Raw genomic sequence first — 20,000 nt, forward strand, 5'->3', positions numbered from 1 at the left:
ATATATATATATATATATATATATATATATATATATATATATATATATATATATATATATATATATATATATATGCAAAACAACCACTCTGAAAGAACAGAGAAATTCCAAGCGCTTTCGTGACTATTCACATTATCAAGGATAATGTGAATAGTCACGAAAGAGCTTGGAATTTCTCTATTCTTTCAGAGTGTGTGTTTTGCATATTTTGATATCACCTGTTTACTGTGATATTATATATATATATATATATATATATATATATATATATATATATATATATATATATATATATATATATATATATATATATATATATATATATATAAGTCTGTTGAGTATACCTGGTAAAGTGTGTGGTAGAGTTATTATTGAAAGAATTAAGAGTAAGACGGAGAATAGGATAGATGAACAAGGAGGCTTTAGGAAAGGTAGGGGGTGTGTGGACCAGGTGTTTACAGTGAAACATATAAGTGAACAGTATTTAGATAAGGCTAAAGAGGTCTTTGGGGTATTTATGGATTTGGAAAAGGCGTATGACAGGGTGGATAGGGGGGCAATGTGGCAGATGTTGCAGGTGTATGGTGTAGGAGGTAGGTTACTGAAAGCAGTGAAGAGTTTTTACGAGGATAGTGAGGCTCAAGTTAGAGTATGTAGGAAAGAGGGAAATTATTTCCCAGTAAAAGTAGGCCTTAGACAAGGATGTGTGATGTCACCGTGGTTGTTTAATATATTTATAGACGGGGTTGTAAGAGGGTCTTGGCGAGAGGCGTGGAGTTAAAAGATAAAGAATCACACATAAAGTGGGAGTTGTCACAGTTGCTCTTTGCTGATGACACTGTGCTCTTGGGAGATTCTAAAGAGAAGTTGCAGAGATTGGTGGATGAATTTGGTAGGGTGTGCAAAAGAAGAAAATTAAAAGTGAATACAGGAAAGAGTAAGTTTATGAGGATAACAAAAAGATTAGGTGATGAAAGATTGGATATCAGATTGGAGGGAGAGAGTATGGAGGAGGTGAATGTATTCAGATATTTGGGAGTGGACGTGTCAGCGGATGGGTCTATGAAAGATGAGGTGAATCATAGAATTGATGAGGGGAAAAGGGTGAGTGGTGCACTTAGGAGTCTGTGGAGACAAAGAACTTTGTCCTTGGAGGCAAAGAGGGGAATGTATGAGAGTATAGTTTTACCAACGCTCTTATATGGGTGTGAAGCATGGGTGATGAATGTTGCAGCGAGGAGAAGGCTGGAGGCAGTGGAGATGTCATGTCTGAGGGCAATGTGTGGTGTGAATATAATGCAGAGAATTCGTAGTTTGGAAGTTAGGAGGAGGTGCAGGATTACCAAAACTGTTGTCCAGAGGGCTGAAGGGTTGTTGAGGTGGTTCGGACATGTAGAGAGAATGGAGAGAAACAGAGTGGCTTCAAGAGTGTATCAGTCTGTAGTGGAAGGAAGGCAGGGTAGGGGTCGGCCTAGGAAAGGTTGGAGGGAGGGGGTAAAGGAGGTTTTTTGTGCGAGGGGCTTGGACTTCCAGCAGGCATGCGTGAGCGTGTTTGATAGGAGTGAATGGAGACAGATGGTTTTTAATACTTGACGTGCTGTTGGAGTGTGAGCAAAGTAACATTTATGAAGGGGTTCAGGGAAACTGGCAGGCCGGACTTGAGTCCTGGAGATGGGAAGTACAGTGCCTGCACTCTGAAGGAGGGGTGTTAATGTTGCAGTTTAAAAACTGTAGTGTAAAGCACCCTTCTGGCAAGACAATGATGGAGTGAATGATGGTGAAAGTGTTTCTTTTTCGGGCCACCCTGCCTTGGTGGGAATCGGCCAGTGTGATAATAATAATAATAATAATAAATAAATAAATAAATAAATATATATATATATATATATATATATATATATATATATATATATATATATATATATATATATAAAGACAAAATACATTGACAAAACATTGACAAAAATACTTTAGAAAGTAAAACAACATAGGTGACTCAGAGCTACATCTCGAATACTTCATCCAGCTCCCCGGCGGTGGGCCGCGTGCCCAGAATGCTGCAGGCATTTCCTCTCTGGATAGCAACACTGAGCCTCTGAAAGAGGAAGCTGGTTGCCCTGTGGTCCTTGGTTTCTATGATGAGCTTTTCACCCAGCTCTATTAGGAACTTTAGAGCACACTTGCCCCATGCTCCAAGGGTCTCCGACCCTATTGGAATGAAGTTATAGCAAGGGGGAAGGTCTTCATATTTGCGGATCTTCTGGGTCTCCCTGTGGCTGGCAGCTCCACCCCCTTCCACTACAGAGTATGGCAAGTAGGTGTCTGCCAATGTGGCAGCACATGTGTAGTCCCAGGCAATCTGCTTTCCATCCTTCCAAGGTAGCATAGTGGCTCCATCAGGACGCTTTTGACTTCCGTCAGACCTCTGCACTTGGGGTTCCCGTTGAGCTGGGCAACGGGCTGTGACGAGGCTTCTCATTATGATGTCATTGACATCCTCATGCCTGGCATACTTCCCTTCTGCTGTGTGACACACGAGACCATGAAGTCCGAATTGATCAGCTGTCGCCCTGCCACAAATACACCTATGTTCGGTGAGGATGGGAGCGGCTAGGCGAAGAGCAACACCAATCCGAATGGCCTGTGGGTCTAGTCGAGTGCCCAAGGAGGAATTGGGAACAGCTAACAGGAAATCTCCTGAGTGTGGTGCCTTCACTGCCAGGAGACGAGCTTTGTCCTTTCCTGAGGCATTGGAGAGCATTGTGTTGGCGATTTTTTCCATGATCGTTTTGTCCCAGTGGGACTGTTTGTGTTCTTTGGGAGGAGCTGGTCTACTGGAGGAATCTGTAAGGGTGTCCCACCGAATTACTGATTCAGTAAACCTGGGGTCTTGAGCTCCTACCACATCTCTCAAGCGTTCGGAAACAATCTTCTTGACTAATGCACTGGAAGCCAAACACGAAGACAGAAAAGCAGGTAAAGCAACATGCATTGCTTTGCGCACCCCTATACCTCCCAGTCGCACTGGGAGGGTTGCCTGATCCCATTGCTGATCCTCTAGTGACAGGTTCAGTGCCTTCTTAAGGGTTGACCTCAGGTGTGCGTCATATTCGTCGAGTGTTGGGTTGTCAAAAGAGGGTGGCCACCTCAGGAAGTAAGTGAGTCTTGGAATAGTAAGGCGCCTTGTGAGGAGATACAGAGCATCATGGGCATCAAGATTGCTTATTCTCTCCTCCATTCTCATCAGGTCATTCAATTTGTCCTTGAGGACTGTGTCGATGGCCTGGTGACCCAGCGGTGCTCCCATATTATATATTATATTATATATATATATATATATTAATTTGAATTGTTGCCTTAATGACCCTTGGTTAGTGTATAGTTCTCGTTAACTACATTCTCTGCTCGTCTGTTGGTGTGAGCAGACGTACGCCCGCTGCCCTCTCTCGGCGATTGGAAGACTTCCTGTTTTTTTTCCAATATGGCACAGAGTGTAAGGAGGAGGGTAAATACTGTGGGCATCCAGTTGGTTCGCGGGGCAATTTCACCGCAAGCTGCTCCTGTGCTGTTGCCATTAATCATCCAGGATACGTATGGTATTCAGGATGAAGAATTGTATGGTGTAGCACTTAATGGTGCATACAGGGTGTTAAGTTGTTGAACACCGGCGTCTACGAGAGGCTGGTAGAGAAATACCAGGATGTGCGAGTGGACGTCAATTCTATGGGGAGTGTCCGCCTTCATGAAGTCTCCAGGCACTATACATGGTTTAGAGTGCGAAATGTACCGTTTGAGGCTGATGAAACGGACATACGCAATGTTTTTAAGGACTACGGGACCGTTCATCTGGCACAGCCCGGCAAGTGGGTGGAAGGTGCATATGTGGGATACCCAAAAGGCACGTTTTCACTGAAAATGACGTTACAGCACCCCATACCGTCATATGTTATATTGGAAGCCTTCCGGACTCAGCTCATGGTGTCCTATGCTGGGCAACGCAGGACATGCAGGCGTTGTGGTGGTTATGATCACATTGCTGCATATTGTGAACAGACTCGACTCCATGGTGTTGAATGTACTGCCGCAGGGGAACCTGGGCAAGTTGGACGTGCTCTAGAGATACAGGAAGGACGTGGGCCTGGTTGTCTGAGGAGTGAGGAGGTGGAGGAGGCAGAGGCAGTGGTGGGTGCGGACCTGACGGCCCCTGTGGCTGGGGGCCCTGTGGGACCCATTTTGCCTGATGGTGGGGGACAGCATGGTTCGGCGGAGGAAGCCATTGACGAGGTCCTGGAGAATGTGCTCACCTCGCTGTTTCCCCAGTCCGATGGGGAGGGTGAGTTGGTGACGAGGGCTGATGTGAGGAATGCTGCAGACCTGTGTGGACAGCAAACTGAGCCCATCGACTTGGTGGTGTCTCATGGGGCACTGTGCCCAGAGGGTGGGAAGGTCAGACATGTGGTGGAGGTGGAGGCTCGCCATGAGGTGTCACAGGAGGTGAGGATGGAAACAGGTGGAGTCGCACGCAAGCGTGAGGCTGTGACATCGGATTCAGATGATGTCCTGACTCCAGCACAGAGGACTGGCAAGGTGGTGGTGGAGGAGGATGGTGGTGGTCCCTCAGGGACTTTGGACCAGGAGCTGGACCGGGGAGGGGTTAGGGCTGCCAGCAGGGACATGCATAAAGGAGGTCCGAAAGGACATGGTGGCGTTGTGAGGAAGGTGTCAAAGCACAGGGGGAAGAAACCACCGCTGGCCTAAGGTGTATGACAGTTAACATTAATGATTTGTGTCAGGATGTGAAGCATGCGTGGTTTGCAAGTTTCTTGTGCCGGCATAGAGTAGATGTGTATTTGTGCAAGAGCACAATATTAAGGTGGGGCGTGTATTGGAGGTGAATGGTTATAGGGCTTTTGTGATGCAGACGGGATGCTTGAAGGGAGGGGTGGGAGTCCTACTCCGGGAGGCGAGCCCATTTGTGGTTAGTAGAAGTGAAGGGGGGCGAGGGGCGTATTATCAGAGTGGATGGATGGTGGATGGGCGAGTGAGTGGCGTTAGTGTGTGTGTACGCACCCGCAGAGAGTGATGCACATCTGAAAGCGGATTTTGTGAGGGATGAGCTCGTTTATTTTTTCCGTTCTTTACCACCTGTTGCTATTGTGGGAGGGGATTGGAATTGTGTTATTCACAGGGCAGACGTCGAGCCGCGTGGGGCAGGGCATTTTTCAACTATCCTAAGTGATCTTTTGAAAGATGTGTGTCTACGTGACGTATTTGGGGGTGGGGCTTGGGAGGTGGAGCACACTTTTGTTAGACAAGGATATGCGGCGAGGCTAGATCGGGTGTACATCACTAAGCGGGTTAGAGTGGAGTCCCTGCGTACGGTGGAGGTGGAATATTCAGATCACAGGGCGGTCGTGGTAGACTTGGGGTGGGATGGGCTGGCCAGGAGGTGGAAGAGTTATTGGAAACTAAACACGAGGATCCTAGGTGATGAGGAGGGGCAGGGAGGATTTGAGACGTTGTGGGCAGAGCTCAGTGAGGAACAGCGGGGCATAGAGGATTTACTGGGGTGGTGGGACGGGGTGGCTAAGGCACGAATACGTAAGTTTTATGTGAGGGAGGGGAAATGCATGATGCAACAATCATATGGGCCCCTCCAGTACCTAGAGGGTAAGTTGAGGGATTTCTATGGGAGAGGTGAATATGGGGGAGTATATCCTGTAGAGGAGATAGAAACGTTGAAGGGAAGGATTCGTGAGCTGCAAAATGAACGGTTTAATGCGGTGCGTGTGCAGGGGGGGTTGAGGAGGTGTTATGGAGCGACCGACCGTCGGCGCGTGTTTTACGAGGTCAGCAGCGACGTCGGACGGCCACAGAGGTTAGTAGGTTAATCGTCCACTCTGAAGTGGGGGATTATCGTGAGGGGCTAGTGTTGAGGATGACTGAGGGAATGAGTGGTTATGCAGATGCATGGTATGAGCAGTATTTGGGACGTAGTGCAGCGGGAGGTGCAGCATTGCATAGAGTCTGTGAGCTAGTGCCATGTTTATTGGGGCGTAGTGATCGAGTAGCGCTGGGTGGGAAGATAGACGAGGGCGAGGTTTGGCGGGCATTAGTGAGTATGCGTACGGGAAAGGCTCCGGGGATTGATGGATTACCCTGTGAATTTTACCTGCAGAATTGGAAGTTAATGTGTGGATTACTGGTGGAGTTGATGAATATCATGAAGGAGAAGGGGGTGTTTGGGGAGTTGCAAACCACAGCAGTGGTTGTTCTGGTCCCAAAGGGAGAGGTCCAGAATACCCTCAAGGATTATCGGGCGGTATCTTTACTTTGTGCGGATTACAAATTGTTTGCAAAAATACTGGGAAATCACCTAAAATGTGTCGTGGGGTGTGTCGTATCTGGAGGGCAATATGGGTTGCCTGGCAGATCTATGGTCGAGGGTCACGGACGTCTTAAGGGGTTTGTAGAGGGTTTGGGGGGAAAGGGGGTGCTTACTTGCTTTGGATTGGGAGGGAGCTTATGACCGTGTGGAATGGGAGGGATTGCGGCAGATCCTTCTAAAGCAGGGATTTGGGGAAGAAGTTGTAGAATGGGTGGAGACATTGTATCAAGGGGCGCGGGTGCATGTGCAAATTAATAGTCGCATAGGGGAAGTAGTGTGTATGGGGCGGGGTCTCAGGCAAGGATGTCCACTATCTCAAATCCTGTTTGCCTGTGTTCAAGACCCTTTTTACAGACTCATTGAGGCACGTATCTATGGGGGGGGACAGGGGAGGTGGGGTGTGGGCCGGGGATTGTAGGATACGTCGACGACACGACGGTACTTGTGTGGGAGGGAAATAGTTTGAGAGAGGTGGGAGAGGTCATTCGTACGTTTGGGGAGGCTACGGGGATGAGGGTTAATGTGGAGAAATCTTGCTTCTTAAAGTTGGGAAATTGGAACTGGCAGGGGGATTGGGATGCTGGTGTGAAGTGGAGGGTGGTGGATAGCTTAAAGATATGTGGAATAGTGTTTATGGAGAATCAAGTGCGGTCGAGAGAGGTGAACTCAGAGCATATTGTGGAATGGGTGCAGCATAGATTGGGGAGTTTGCGCCCGTATCATTTGACATTGTTGCAGAGGGCCATCGTGGTAAACACGTTACTATACAGTAAGGTTTGGCATGTGGCGGCAGTTTACCCCTTAACGGGGCAAGGAATTACGAGAATTTTAAAGCAGGTGTTTAGGTTTATATGGGGTTCTGGGTGTGACTGGCTGAGGAGGGAGGTGGTAATGCTGCCGGTACGTCAGGGGGGGTTAGGGTTATTGGATCTACGACGTTGGGTAAAATGTGTTTTCTTACGAAGGGAATATGTACGGGTCGGGTGTGGGGGGGGTTAAAGCTTCTGTATGAGGGAGTGCAGAGGTGGTATGTGGGTGCAGAGTTGAGGGAATGTGAGGAGGTGCTGCATACCCTCATGGTCCTACGGGAGCCTGGTGAGATTCCCATAGGGGTTTTGGCGAGAGTAATTGGGAGCTGGGTGTTGGTGCCGGTGGAGGGAATATACCCCATGTATGGATGGGGAGATATTTGGTGTCGTTTTCGTAAGTTGAAGCTCAGACCTCGGGTGCGGGAGGTTATGTTCCGTTTCCTGCATGGCATTTTGCCATCAGGAGCGGTCCTGCGGGCGAGGCGAATAGTAGATTATTATTATTATAATCAAAAAAGAAGCGCTAAGCCACAAGGGCTATACAGCGCTGCAGGGCAGGGAAGGAAGCAAGGGAATTGGATGGCAGAAGGGAGGGGGGATGATCAGCAGGTTACAGAAAACAGCGGGGCAGGGGATAGTACGGGGGTAGAGGGCAGCAAGAGATTGAAGTAGAAAGGGCTGAAAGTATCAGAATTTGTGAAGTCAGTCGTTGTAGGCGAATAGTAGAGAGTGGGTGTGGAGTGTGTGGTGGCGAGGATACGGCATGATTGCGGTGTATTTTTGCGAATGTTTGGGGAATGTTAGGGATTGGATGAGTAGGATTGTGAGGCTAGTGGGAGGGGGGGGATACCGGTGTTGAGAGCGCTCGTTTTGGATGTGGGAGGGGTGCCAGAGAGTGGGAAATATATGGATCGCGGTGGGAGGGAGCCTTCCCCGTAGGTTATCGTAGTTTAACTATTGGGATCTTACTGGCTTTGTAGTGGGGGGGGGGTTGTCATGGCTGGGGCTAGGATTGAGAATGTCATCCGGGGTTTCAATGGGCTCGCCGTCGGGAGTGTGTGTGTGTGTGTGTGTGTGTGTGTGTGTGTGTGTGTGTGTGTGTGTGTGTGTGGTGTGGGAGTATGGCTTATATGGAAACGAGGGAAGGTTCAGTGTGGTTAGTAGGTGTTAGGAGGTACGTGTGATGCTAGCTGGATTAAGTGTGTGATCCAGTTTGATAGTGGAGAATTTAGGTTTATATCTTTGCATGCGTGTCCCATGGGATGACTGTATTACCCTCTGTGTATATAACGCCTTGCTATGCTTGGTCACTTACCATCACACCTCTGTCAGAGGGTTGAGTTATATATACTTGTTTAGAGGTATTGTATGCATGTATGTAGTAAGAATGCTTGGGTGTGGTTTGTTGTGATTGAGATACTGTTGCGATGTGACAGGCTTATATGCTCATGTACAGCTGGGAGACTGAGTGACAGGGAACTGTATGCTGCCGAGAGACTGGTGGTTGCCTAAATGAGGGAGAAGAGGGGGGGGGGGTGTAATACTATGTTTTGTTATAGGAGACAGCATTGAACGTTGCCCTATTAAGGGCTCATCTCTGATTGGAGGTTAATGAGATAGGATTATATACACACATACGGATTACGGGGTTATTTTTCAAACTGTTCATACTGTGTACATTGTGTGTGGTGAGAGGAGGCATATATCAACTTATTGTTTAATGTCACTTTGTTTTATGTAAAAATTTATATATGTTTGGTTTTGGTACATTTAAAGTGTATATTAATTTAGGTCACAACCCTGGTACTGTTTTTAAGTGCTATGTTCTTGATGCAAGTTTTGTAGCATTTTTTGTCACGTATATTCAGGTGCGGGTAGTTAAACGTTTAATTACAAGGATGGTGTATTTCTTATTATAGCTTCATGTTTAGTGATTTCAGTCAATCATGTATGATTACATGTATATTATATACCTGTGCTCTAAATAAAACATACAAAATTAGGGGATGAATAGCTACGGAATGTTTAGGTACATAAAATGCTAATATTACAATGTACAATAAGAGGCCAAAGCATTAGTTTATATATAAAAACTTTTGTATATACAGTTTTCATACAAGATATGAATACAAATGTCAGTTTTGGCTAGTGGCAATTTTATTATGTATGTTCAGGGGTAGGTTGTCATACGTTAGTTATAAGGATGTTTTCTTATAAATGGTTTCATGTATTGTGATTACGTCAATGTGTGATGTGCATGTATACTGTATACTTTAAATAAAAAATAGAAAAAAAGTTATCGTTATTCAATGGGAGGGGAGGGTGGTAGGGAGGGGTAAGAAGAAGGTAGGGGTGGGGACGAGGGAGGCAAGGGGGGGAGGGTATTGTTAGCTTGCCGGACAGTGAGGTGGCAGCCACGGCTGATGGTGGTGGTCCTGGTCAAGTTTTGTTTTACAGGTAAGCGAAGACTGTTTTTTCATTAGTAATTTACTCTTAGAAGTATTATATTCTAATTGTTAGAGAACTCTTGCTTCACTATTTGACGTTATTGCATTATTCATGGTCGGCACCAATGATAGGGTCAATGAACCTATCATTTGTACCGACCTTATGACGATAGTTGACATTGGTCTCCTATAATGTTTGTCTTGTATAGGAATGTGGGGGATTAATAGTTGGTCTTGTAGAAGGCGACCGATCTGTAAGGGTAGCTTAATGTTAGGTTACACAAATTCTTATGAAGAGGACGATGACTTAGCTGATAGGCTGGGAAACCGTTAATTAAGTGCATAATATTTCCCAAGACCAACGTATAGACCCTAGTTCGTGAATGAAGCCACCATTACCACATAGGACGGTTACGAGAAATTATTCAAACTTGAAAAAGAAAATAATCGTAGAAATTTTTTTTTTCTCTCTCCAAACGTTGACACAGTCTACTTCTCGACGTGGTAAATGGGGGGGGGGATAAAAAATTTCTTTAACTAATGAACTAAATTTTGTGTACTGTCTATGAAGGTAATTTTAAAGATGCTATATCAGACATAAATTGTACACCATTTTACTAATTAAAATGAATAGGCAAGTAAAAGACAGCTTGTGGCAAACTTTATTCACGGTTTTCCTGTTTGGTGGTTTAACCTTGGCTTGCACTAATGTCTCCCAATGTCGTCGAATATAAGACAATTTGTTGTATTCATATTTCACGGCAGGTTATGTAGTTAATTTTTTGGTAGGCAACTAAGTGCTTTTCTTTAAGAGTAATTTAGTCTTCTATTAATGTATACATTTACATAATTAAAATGAATTATTCGGGGAAATGAAGCACTATAAGTGTTCATGACACATGAAGGTTCCGGCAGTATGATGTCTTAGCTGAATCATTATGTATATTGATACATGGAAGAATAAATATAGTTAACGATGTACCTATGTTGATATAAACAGAATTTACTAAACGGTAGTATATTATGAAGGGGGGCGAAAACCTTGCTCGGGTAGACCAGCGGGTTACTTAAGAAAAATATTTGGAGGTATTCTGATAAATACCTACTGATGACAGGGGAAAGTTGATCAGAAAATATTCTTTTGAAATTTTATAAAGTTGTGGGTAACAATAGACCAGAGGTTTCTGGTTGTCCAGTGTTAAACTGCGTATGACTTGTTCAAAAGTAACCAGTGTTTTGGCGACTTTACATACACAGGGTGTGAACTTTAATATTTATGATCAGCTCCAAATTATTTCCTTCATTCGCAAATTTGTCATTGTCATGGCAGGGCCTTTGACCTACTAGTAAGAATGTCTTAAGTTTTAATATTTATTGACCATTACTTTAAATATTACTAAAGTGGTTGAGACTTGATGAATTATACGTCGCATCGCTGAATAAACTGAAGATTGTTCATGTGCAATTTCCTAAGATAGCTGGTTCTTCAGTATTTAGCTTAACATTGTAGCTACAACATTATATTCTTGACTTTCAGGTTAACGCAGGAAAGGAATGGATCCGCTGGCGGAGGAGACGGTAGGAAGGTCATTGTGAAGTCTTGACTACCCATCAGAATTAAAATCCCCTTGATGTACTGTCGTCAGCTGTCTCACGGTTGAATAACTTTAAGTAAGTTAATGTTTAGTTTGTCGAGTGTAGTGATAACTTTGACTTTTACTTTACTATTATCGATCTGCCGAATCTGTAGGAAATTAAAGATGAATGACGTTTTTAATCGGTATTGGTTGAAAGGGATAATTAATTGAAGTGGATGGGAGGGTAACGTATGTTAAAAAGACAAGTTGTCTGTAAGGCAGGTTTGTAGTTTAAAAATAAATATCTGGGTGAATGCTTAATGATCCATAGTGTCGTGTAGCTGAGCAGAAGAATGGGGTGAACTACATACATACCCAGTTATTGGCAGTGGAGACTCCTAATGATTAGGAAGTTGATTGCTTTGTTCTGAACCAATTGTTTAGTTTCATTTGGATACCTATTTTAATTTTCATGAGTTTAGTTGCTCTTTATCAGCTTAGATTCTGAGCTTGTGTGAAAGCCTGGCGAACACTGAAAATTATGTATTTTGCATAGGTTGTTCTCGAACTGCTGAACAAGGAATAGGTGTACAGTGATGTGGCAAGATGTATATTCCATATGGGCTGGTAATATTAGTTAAAGAATGAAGAAATTTTTTTTATACAATCTGCAGTTTTAAGTGTACATAGGGAACTTATTGTTTCAAACGGGACGTATGCCGTGTTTTGACAAGAATTTAAGTAATTACAAAACTTATACAGGTAAGCTTTTAACAGGGTGACTAAAGAGCCAAAATTAGTCTTGTCACAAGATGGCCTCTCCAAGTGGAACAGCCCATTAGTGCATTATTCTTCCAACATCTAGTCAGTTTTCCCTCACTCTTCAATTAATGCAAATAACCCCCACAAGAGAATGGAAACCACTATTAAAATCTGCCCCGCGTTTGTTCACGTATGACCGAAACTGGCGTTCTTTTATTTGCAGAATATTGGTATTAGCCACGGTATTTATTTTTTCCCTGATGTTACTTTGCTCATTCACGCAATAAGTCATGCAAATGACTTGTCCACTGTAAAGTCTGAAGCCTGTCGTATGTCAAAGGCACCCGTTATTATAGTTTACCTCTGGCACTGTAACCTTACCTGCTGCACACTAACCTTCCCACTTGAGCATTTAGGCCCCACACGAAATTAAACTCGTTGAAGCATTGCTTAACTTTTCAATTTGAAATATTGAAAATGGCTGGTTTTTTTTACTCAGTGTGGCGTCTGCCTCTTTGCCCTGTGCACCTTGTTGCCTTCTCACTTGGCCTTGCTGGCGTTTTCCTTGCACCTCTATCGTCTATAGCTATCCCTCCCGCAAACAGATTTGAGAAAGGGCCAGGAAAAATGATTATGCTATGATCCTTGTAGTTTTTTTTATGGGTGATAATTATTTTATTCGCCTGGGTATGTAATGTATAGTTTACCTTGGTAACTACCTCGGGTATTAAGGTATCATTGATAGTATTTGGCTATTTGATTTAATAGCCCTCGTTTAGTCGAAATTTCTCGTTAAACAAAAAAAATTATCAGACAGGTATGGAAGTGAAGTGTCGGCGTGAGACATCCACTTGTACATTGATCGTGATGCAAATGTTAGTTTTATATAGCTCTTTAAGGTGTGAAACATTGTTTTAGTTGAGTGGGTGGGTGCTGGGTTGCTTTGCCTCACTGACAGAGACAGCCATGGGAGGTGGTGGTGGTAAAGTCGCGGTTTTAAGTATATTCTTTAACTTAAGGTTAATTTTACTACTCTGATGTTTAAGGAGCTTTGTTCCAACATTTGATGTTCCGTTATTAAAGGGAACGCATGACATGTATTTTGTAGGTCAGTGATTGTCATTTGCGACAGTCTTGTGTAGTTTGGTGAAATGTTCCGTCATATTCATTTCTTAATTTAAGTATGAAAGGCTTCCGTTATGCCGAGGATGAACTACGGTACATATTCAGAAATGCTTCTTCAGAGTGGGGGCCCTTTAGAGGAGGACAGTATTATTCAATGAGTTTAATAATTACAAATCGGGAGAATGTATGGCATTTGTAAAGTGATTGTGCCAAGTTTTGAGAGGATTTTTGAAAGGGATAGTGTTGCCCGCACTAGTCTTGTTTAAAAGGCATTTAGTATTTATTAAAATGATCACTTTACAACTGAAAGGCCTCCACTGATGAAGTACTTGTGAGAATTTGAAAGCTTTGAAATATTTGCGTTAGTCATTTAAGTTGTATTAATTTTTGTAATATTTAATAGTTTGTCTAAAAACGATTATAGGTGTAAAGTATGCTTTGTCAGTAATCTTTTGTTAATAACTATGAATGTTATGTTCCTTCCACTTGTTACACATCAGTGTAGCTTCATTTACACTAACACACTTTTTATTCATTTTCAGATTAACGTAACCAAGCCAAGTACAGGTTGGCAAAGCAGACTCGTGAAACTTTGATCACCCATCAGAGAAAGTGAAAGTTTCTAGGATTCTGATTGAGTCGGCTGAAGTGAAGCACCAGGCTGAATTGCTGTCTAATTTACTTTTAATGTAAGTTCATGTTTAATGTTGTAGTGAAAATGTAATTACGTAATTTTACTTGGCGATCAGCCAAAGGCAGTAAATGTTGAGATTCGCAGACGTTAGAATATCAGTACAAGCGGAAGTAGTGTACATATCTGGAGCGTATTTGAAAAAAGGTTTCTTTAAAAAAAATTGGCTTAAGTAGTAGTGATTTCGGAGTGGACTAGTTTGCTTGTAAATAAAAATAACCAGATATAAATGAACTATACATTGAAATAAGTAATGTATCGTAAAAATTCAACTTGAAGAATTTTTGAAAAATTTTTACAGTAACTTGAGAAATTATTAATCGAAAGTAAATTTTAGTTCACTGTTAAAATACTTTAGTGTTAGATTAGTGAATGCTTTCTGTTCAGCTTTAAATCTGTAACCATGGTGTACTATTAGTAAGTTGAGGTTCAATGGAATATTTATAATTAGCAGGTGCCTTGTGCTCGACTTTGGATGGGTCTTGCTAAATTTTAGTTTGCCTGAGATTGCGTTAAGAGCCTCTTTTGGTCTGGGGGGGGGGGTGAGGCTTACCGTATAATGTAAATAATCCTCGAGACTAACCAGGAATTGAAATTAATTTCACTGGGTTTCATCACTGTAAACAATTCTTTTTAAGAGAATTTGCTGCGAGGAATTCTTGAATGGAGGCATTGTACTTTTGTTCCCCTATTGTATTGCCTCTTTAAGGGTCCGCAAGAGTTTAGTGCTCGTTCCTACTAAATTAATGGGTAGAGGTTTGAAAATTGTTAAAACTGGTGACATTATTCATGTACTGCAAGTACTTGGTCCACGTAGAAAATCGCATCTGGTAGAATGAAGGTGGCAATAATGAGTGGAATAGTTGACCCAAATAGCTTATATAGCACAAGGGTAACTATAGTGAATATTAGACAGCCTATTATTACCAGTACCACCAGCCACTTTCCCCTACCCTTTACCGTATTGCCTTGACATTTTTATCGGTGGTAAGAATGGTCAAGGAGCGAAAATTGATGTTAGGAGCCTCCGTGTTGACTTGTGGTTATTTGATGGTTTGGGGCAAATTGGTAGAGACCATTAATGGTTTTAAGACTGAAGGAAGTGAGCTTCCCATAGTGCATTTTTTTTTTGTATAGGAATTAGCGTTTTATACCTTTAATCTTAATATACTTAAGGTTAATTAGATAATTTTCTTGTATTCAATTCTTTAAGGACTTTAACTCAAATGGTAACTTGTCAAATAATTTATAGAACTAATATAGGAGAATAATTAATAAATATTGTTTTGTGGTAAAAAGTACATTACTGTTTAACATTTATATTTTTTAATATTTCAGGTCGATCAGTGTAAGGAATTCAAGGGTTGAGGAATGTTGGAATTGAAACTCGTGCTATTGATGAAAAGGCTGTTTTTCACTGCTTCCTCAGTTAAAGTAAATACTGTTGAGTGATAATTAGAGAACTGAGAAGAGTAACTTGATACAACAGTAATTATTGTAAGTTTAATTGTGAATTTTGTTGGGTAATAGAGGAACTAGTCTGATAGGTTAGGTGAATTAATGGGATTGTTGGCACAATGGTTTCGCCCCATGTCGGGGTGTGAACTTGGAACCAAGATGTAGAGATTTTTTCAGTGTAAATTGAGGCAGTGGTATTCAGCTTCGAGATGAATGAAAAAGATGTCAAGTAGGTTAGTCTTCTCAGGTAGAAGAAAGTTATTTGTAGGCATATGAAGAGGTGAGGGCCATGTCGTAGATGAATATACACATTAAATAGGGATAACGCTAAACTTGATTAAATTTAAGTGGCGGGTGATTAAAAAATCAATCCAAAAATTATATTGTTCCAGGTATATAATAAGTTCGATAAAATACGTAGTCTTAAAAATAGGTCGTGGCATCTTACCGAGGGTGAATGAAATGTGCACGATTTTGAAGTTACTGTTTTCAGTCACAAACAATATCCCAGTAATTATTTGTTAGTGGCGGAAATGTTGGTTAAGGTTATGGAGTAAGAGGTAGTTGTTTGAAATTAAATCCCCGGGCTGTTTTGAATCTGAAAATGTTTTCGTGTGCCAAATGTAACTGTCAACTATTAAGTAACGTTTTGAAGTGTAGTATGTGGAAGATGGGTGATGTAATTCCTATTTTAAAGTAGGTGATGACTGTATACTCGCAAATTATCATAGCTGATATCAGAAGCTATCTGATAAGAATTATTTGGTGTAATATTAAGCATTTTCACAAGTCATTCTTGCGAAAGAAATTTACTTTCATTAAACGTTTTGACTTTTTACGAAGAATGGTAGTTATTCGAGTTGAGTAAAGATTTTGATAAGTGGCAGATGTCTCGCCAACTGGAAGCAGTGTGCATAAATGGGCATCTGTAAAGAGTGGAGTTGCACAGGGATGACTTTTAAGTGCTTGTAATAGGTTGATAGAATAATTATTGATATTAGCAAGTTGGGTAGATATAAGATAATGGATTCAGAGGAAGATGAAAATGAAGTGCTAGAAAATTTAGATAGTATTGTGGTCAGGATAGTGGCACATGTCGTTGAGTATAGACAAATAGAAAGTTCTGAAGCTGGGGGGGGGGGGAGAGATGTCCACAACTAGCATTTGTAAAGTGGTTGGCCATACAGAATGTTAAAAAAAATTGTAGTAACGAGGAACGTGAAACAAATGGTTGTTTAGGCCTACGGAATACGACACGGATTATAGGATTTATATAAATTATTAGTTAAAAGTCCATTGGTTATACTACAGGTGTATGTGTTAGGTTAAAGGACATGTGCAAAGAATGTGATGTTTTTTTTATGGGAACGCTTGTCTTCAAGCCACATAAGTTTCTGAACGTAGTACTCGATGCGTGGAACAATTAGAGTAAGGTTGTTGAAGCTAAAAATTTTTTAGCTTAAAATTCACGTTAAATACAAGAGTGAGAGGGTGGTCCAAGTTTGTTTATTGCTTGGGTAGTACTGAAAATGGGCAAAGCAAATATTGGATTTGACAAGTACGTGGTCAGTATGGGCCCGTTCCTTATTTCTTATGATTGTTGGGTATTAGAGGTGAAGGGATGTTTGTTGATGGTGGCGAGTGGCTCTTGAGCTGAGACACTGAAGCTGTGCTTTTAATTCCTTGATTACTGTGGCTCCTTTGCATCCCCCAGGCGGTATATGACACATCTTGGTTTAATGCTCCACAGTGAACGTAATAATGTAAATAGTGTTATGTACACAGTCCCTGCAAAATGTTAGGTGACTAGACATGTTTTGAGTTTTATTGCTTCAGTTTTTTGTAGAGGAGCAAGTTTAATATTAATTGAATATTTTTCCCTGAATGGAATAGTATGATTGGGACTCTAAAGTAATCGAGATAGCATAGTTATAATAGATTATAGAATGAGAGGACGTGAGCGAAGAGTTCTGTCAAGGGAAAGGTTGTGTAATGGGTAGTATCGGTGGTATAAGAATGAAGGAACACTAGAGAAGGGTTACTAGCACATGGAAGGCAGGTCCTCAGGAAAATCGCCTGTTAGCAAAAGTACTCAAGAATTTACTGATATACATATGATAGCAATGAAATCCATCCTCACTCGTATGTTAATAAAGCTATAAATTACCGTGTATTATCCTACTCTGAAGAGTGTTGACGGGTAGTGTTTGCAAAGCAATAGTGATGCATGTCTTTGTAAATGTAGATTTATCTAATTTTGATGTTAATTGTGGTTATTAGCTTATTAGATACCTTGAATATTTTATTATGGCCCTTGTTATTGGCCATTATCCACTTTGGTATATCATCTCATTGTAAGTACAGTGAACATTGAAGGGTCTAAATATCTTGATATAGAAGAATCTTTGTACAATTTATCATTTTAGCGAATCTTGTGTGCATGTTCTACAATGAATTTATATCGATCCTGTAGTAAGACTAAAAGTGAGCTGCGTAAGTACTGAGGTATAGAGCTGTACAATAATAAGTTTTTGGATCTTGTACTTTTTGAAATCTTATTGTTTTAAACTTGGTGCACCGAGTTTGGCACTGCTGTCTTTATTTTCGATTTTTCCTTAGCACGACTAGTCCTTTTTCATATTGAAGGTTTGACATGGTTTATAAGTTATTTTCTTTACCAAGGAGCATGACCTTGCAGCTTTTCCACATTAGAAGTTCTGGCATTTTTCAGACCAATACATAAATTGTATACCATAAGGTGTAAGTTTCGTTAGGTACTCAACAGAAGGCTTTACTGAAAAGCGAATAATTATATTGGGACGATTTTTGTCGCGAGTAGGGAAATTAGATGTAGCAAATGATTCCAACAGGTATATATAGGCGTATGAAAAGGGGAAGTGCAGTTAAGAAATCAATGTTCAGTTAAACAATAAGGAAAGGAGTAAGAAAATGCATTCATCCTTACTGGTGTTGTGCCAGAGTTGTGGAAAATGGGTGTGGTTCCTATATTGAAATCGGGATAAGTCCACTCCAAGTTACCGTCCAATAAGCCTGACATGTATAGTGGGCAAGTTATTAGTCGATTATAGCTGACATTATTAGCCGCCTTGATGAGCATAATTTGATTAATGAATCAGCATGGGCTCACGAGAGGTCGTTCCTGTCTGACAAATTTAGTGACGTATTTCAATAGAACATTTGAGGCAGTGGACAGTGATAAAGAATATGATAGTTTATTTAGGTTTTAGTAAAGCCTTCGATAGAGTACCTCACAAGAGACTTAAGAAAAGTGGCAGCTCATGGTATAGGAGATAGTTGTAGCATGGATAGAGGCATGGCTTACTAATAGAAAGCAGCTACCATTAATGGGGTGAAATCTGAATGGGGATTAGTCACCAGTGGCATTCCACAGGGATCAGTTGATATTTTACATTACATTAATGACCTTGATTAAGGGATTAAGTGACAAGAGTAAATTTACTGATACAAGATAGGTCGTATAATTGATTCTGAAGAGGATAGCAATGAACTCTAGGAGGATTTGGACAAATTAATTAATATGTTTGTCTGAAAAATGGCAGATGAAGTTCAATGTGGATAAGTGTAAGGTACTAGTCCTTGGCAATGAAAATAACTCTGGAAGCTATAAACTAGAAGTAGAGGTTGATCATACAGTATGTGAAAGACTTGGGAGTCATGGTAAGCAGAAATCTAAAGCCAAGACAGAAGTGCCTTAGTGTGCGCAACAAGGGTAGCAAATTACTATGATTTATCTCGAAGTATAAGTAAGACAAGTGCAAAGGTTATTTTACAGCTCTATACCTCACTAGTGAGGCCTCATTTGGATTATGCCGCTCAGTTTTGGTCTCCTTACTACAGGATGGATAGATTCATTGGTAAACATAGAGAAGAATGAATAAAATGATTTAATGTGTAAGGAATCTCCTGTATGAAGATAGACTTGAAGGCTTAAATGTCCACTGGAGATACGTAGAACGAGGGGAAATACTGAAGTGTATAAGTGGATGATGGGCATAAACAAAGTAGATATTAATAAAGTACTGAGGGTGTCGAAGCAGGTAAGAAAAAGAAATAATAGTTTTAAGCTGGATAAATTTAGATTTAGAAAGGACATAGGTAAGTACTGGTTTTGTAACAGTTGTGGATGCTTGGAACAATATTCCCAGTAAGGTGATGGAGGCTAGGGCCTTGGGTAGCTTTAAGAAGAGATAGGAGAAATATGAGTGGGAGGGGCTGGCTTTGATTGGTGTCATTGGGTAGAGGTCGTTTTGCTGAGGATGTGCCTTGCATGGGCCAGTAGGCCTTGTGCAGTGTTTCTCCCTTATGTTATGTAAAAATAGATTGGAAGAGTAACCCAGTATAACCTCTGGACTTGTTGATATAAATCCCAATAATGTATTTGCCTTATTACGTACATTTAGGCATTGCTGTCTTGGTTTAAGGTTATTGCTCACCATAACTCCCAAGTCCTTTCTGCAATCTGTATGGCTAAGTTGTACATTATTTAAGTTATAAGTGGTAGGGTTATGGACACTCCCGAGTTTGAGAACGTTGCATTTATCTATATTGAACTGCATGTGCCACTTTTGTAACCAAGAATATTTTGTCTAAATCCTCCTGAAGTTCCCTAACATTTACGTTTGAGTAAATTTTCGTACCTATTTTTGTCATCTGCGAATTTGATGTCACTAGTAATACTCTCAAGGCCATTGATATATATTA

At 41.4% G+C, this 20,000-nt stretch overlaps 1 protein-coding gene and 1 long non-coding RNA gene across 2 annotated transcripts in view; one reads left to right on the plus strand and one right to left on the minus strand.

Annotated features, from left to right (window-relative positions):
* The window catches only part of LOC128700234 (LIM/homeobox protein Lhx1), a 44,749-nt gene that overhangs the window by 9,052 nt on the left and 15,697 nt on the right, over positions 1-20,000 (minus strand). The window lies entirely within an intron of this gene.
* Positions 9,564-16,195, plus strand: LOC128700133 (uncharacterized). The gene is made up of 4 exons (XR_008408726.2): positions 9,564-9,654; positions 11,182-11,315; positions 13,651-13,797; positions 15,138-16,195. It is a non-coding gene; the product is annotated as an uncharacterized lncRNA (long non-coding RNA).

Source organism: Cherax quadricarinatus, chromosome 74 (genome assembly GCF_038502225.1).
Source record: "Cherax quadricarinatus isolate ZL_2023a chromosome 74, ASM3850222v1, whole genome shotgun sequence".
Lineage (NCBI taxonomy): Eukaryota > Metazoa > Arthropoda > Malacostraca > Decapoda > Parastacidae > Cherax > Cherax quadricarinatus.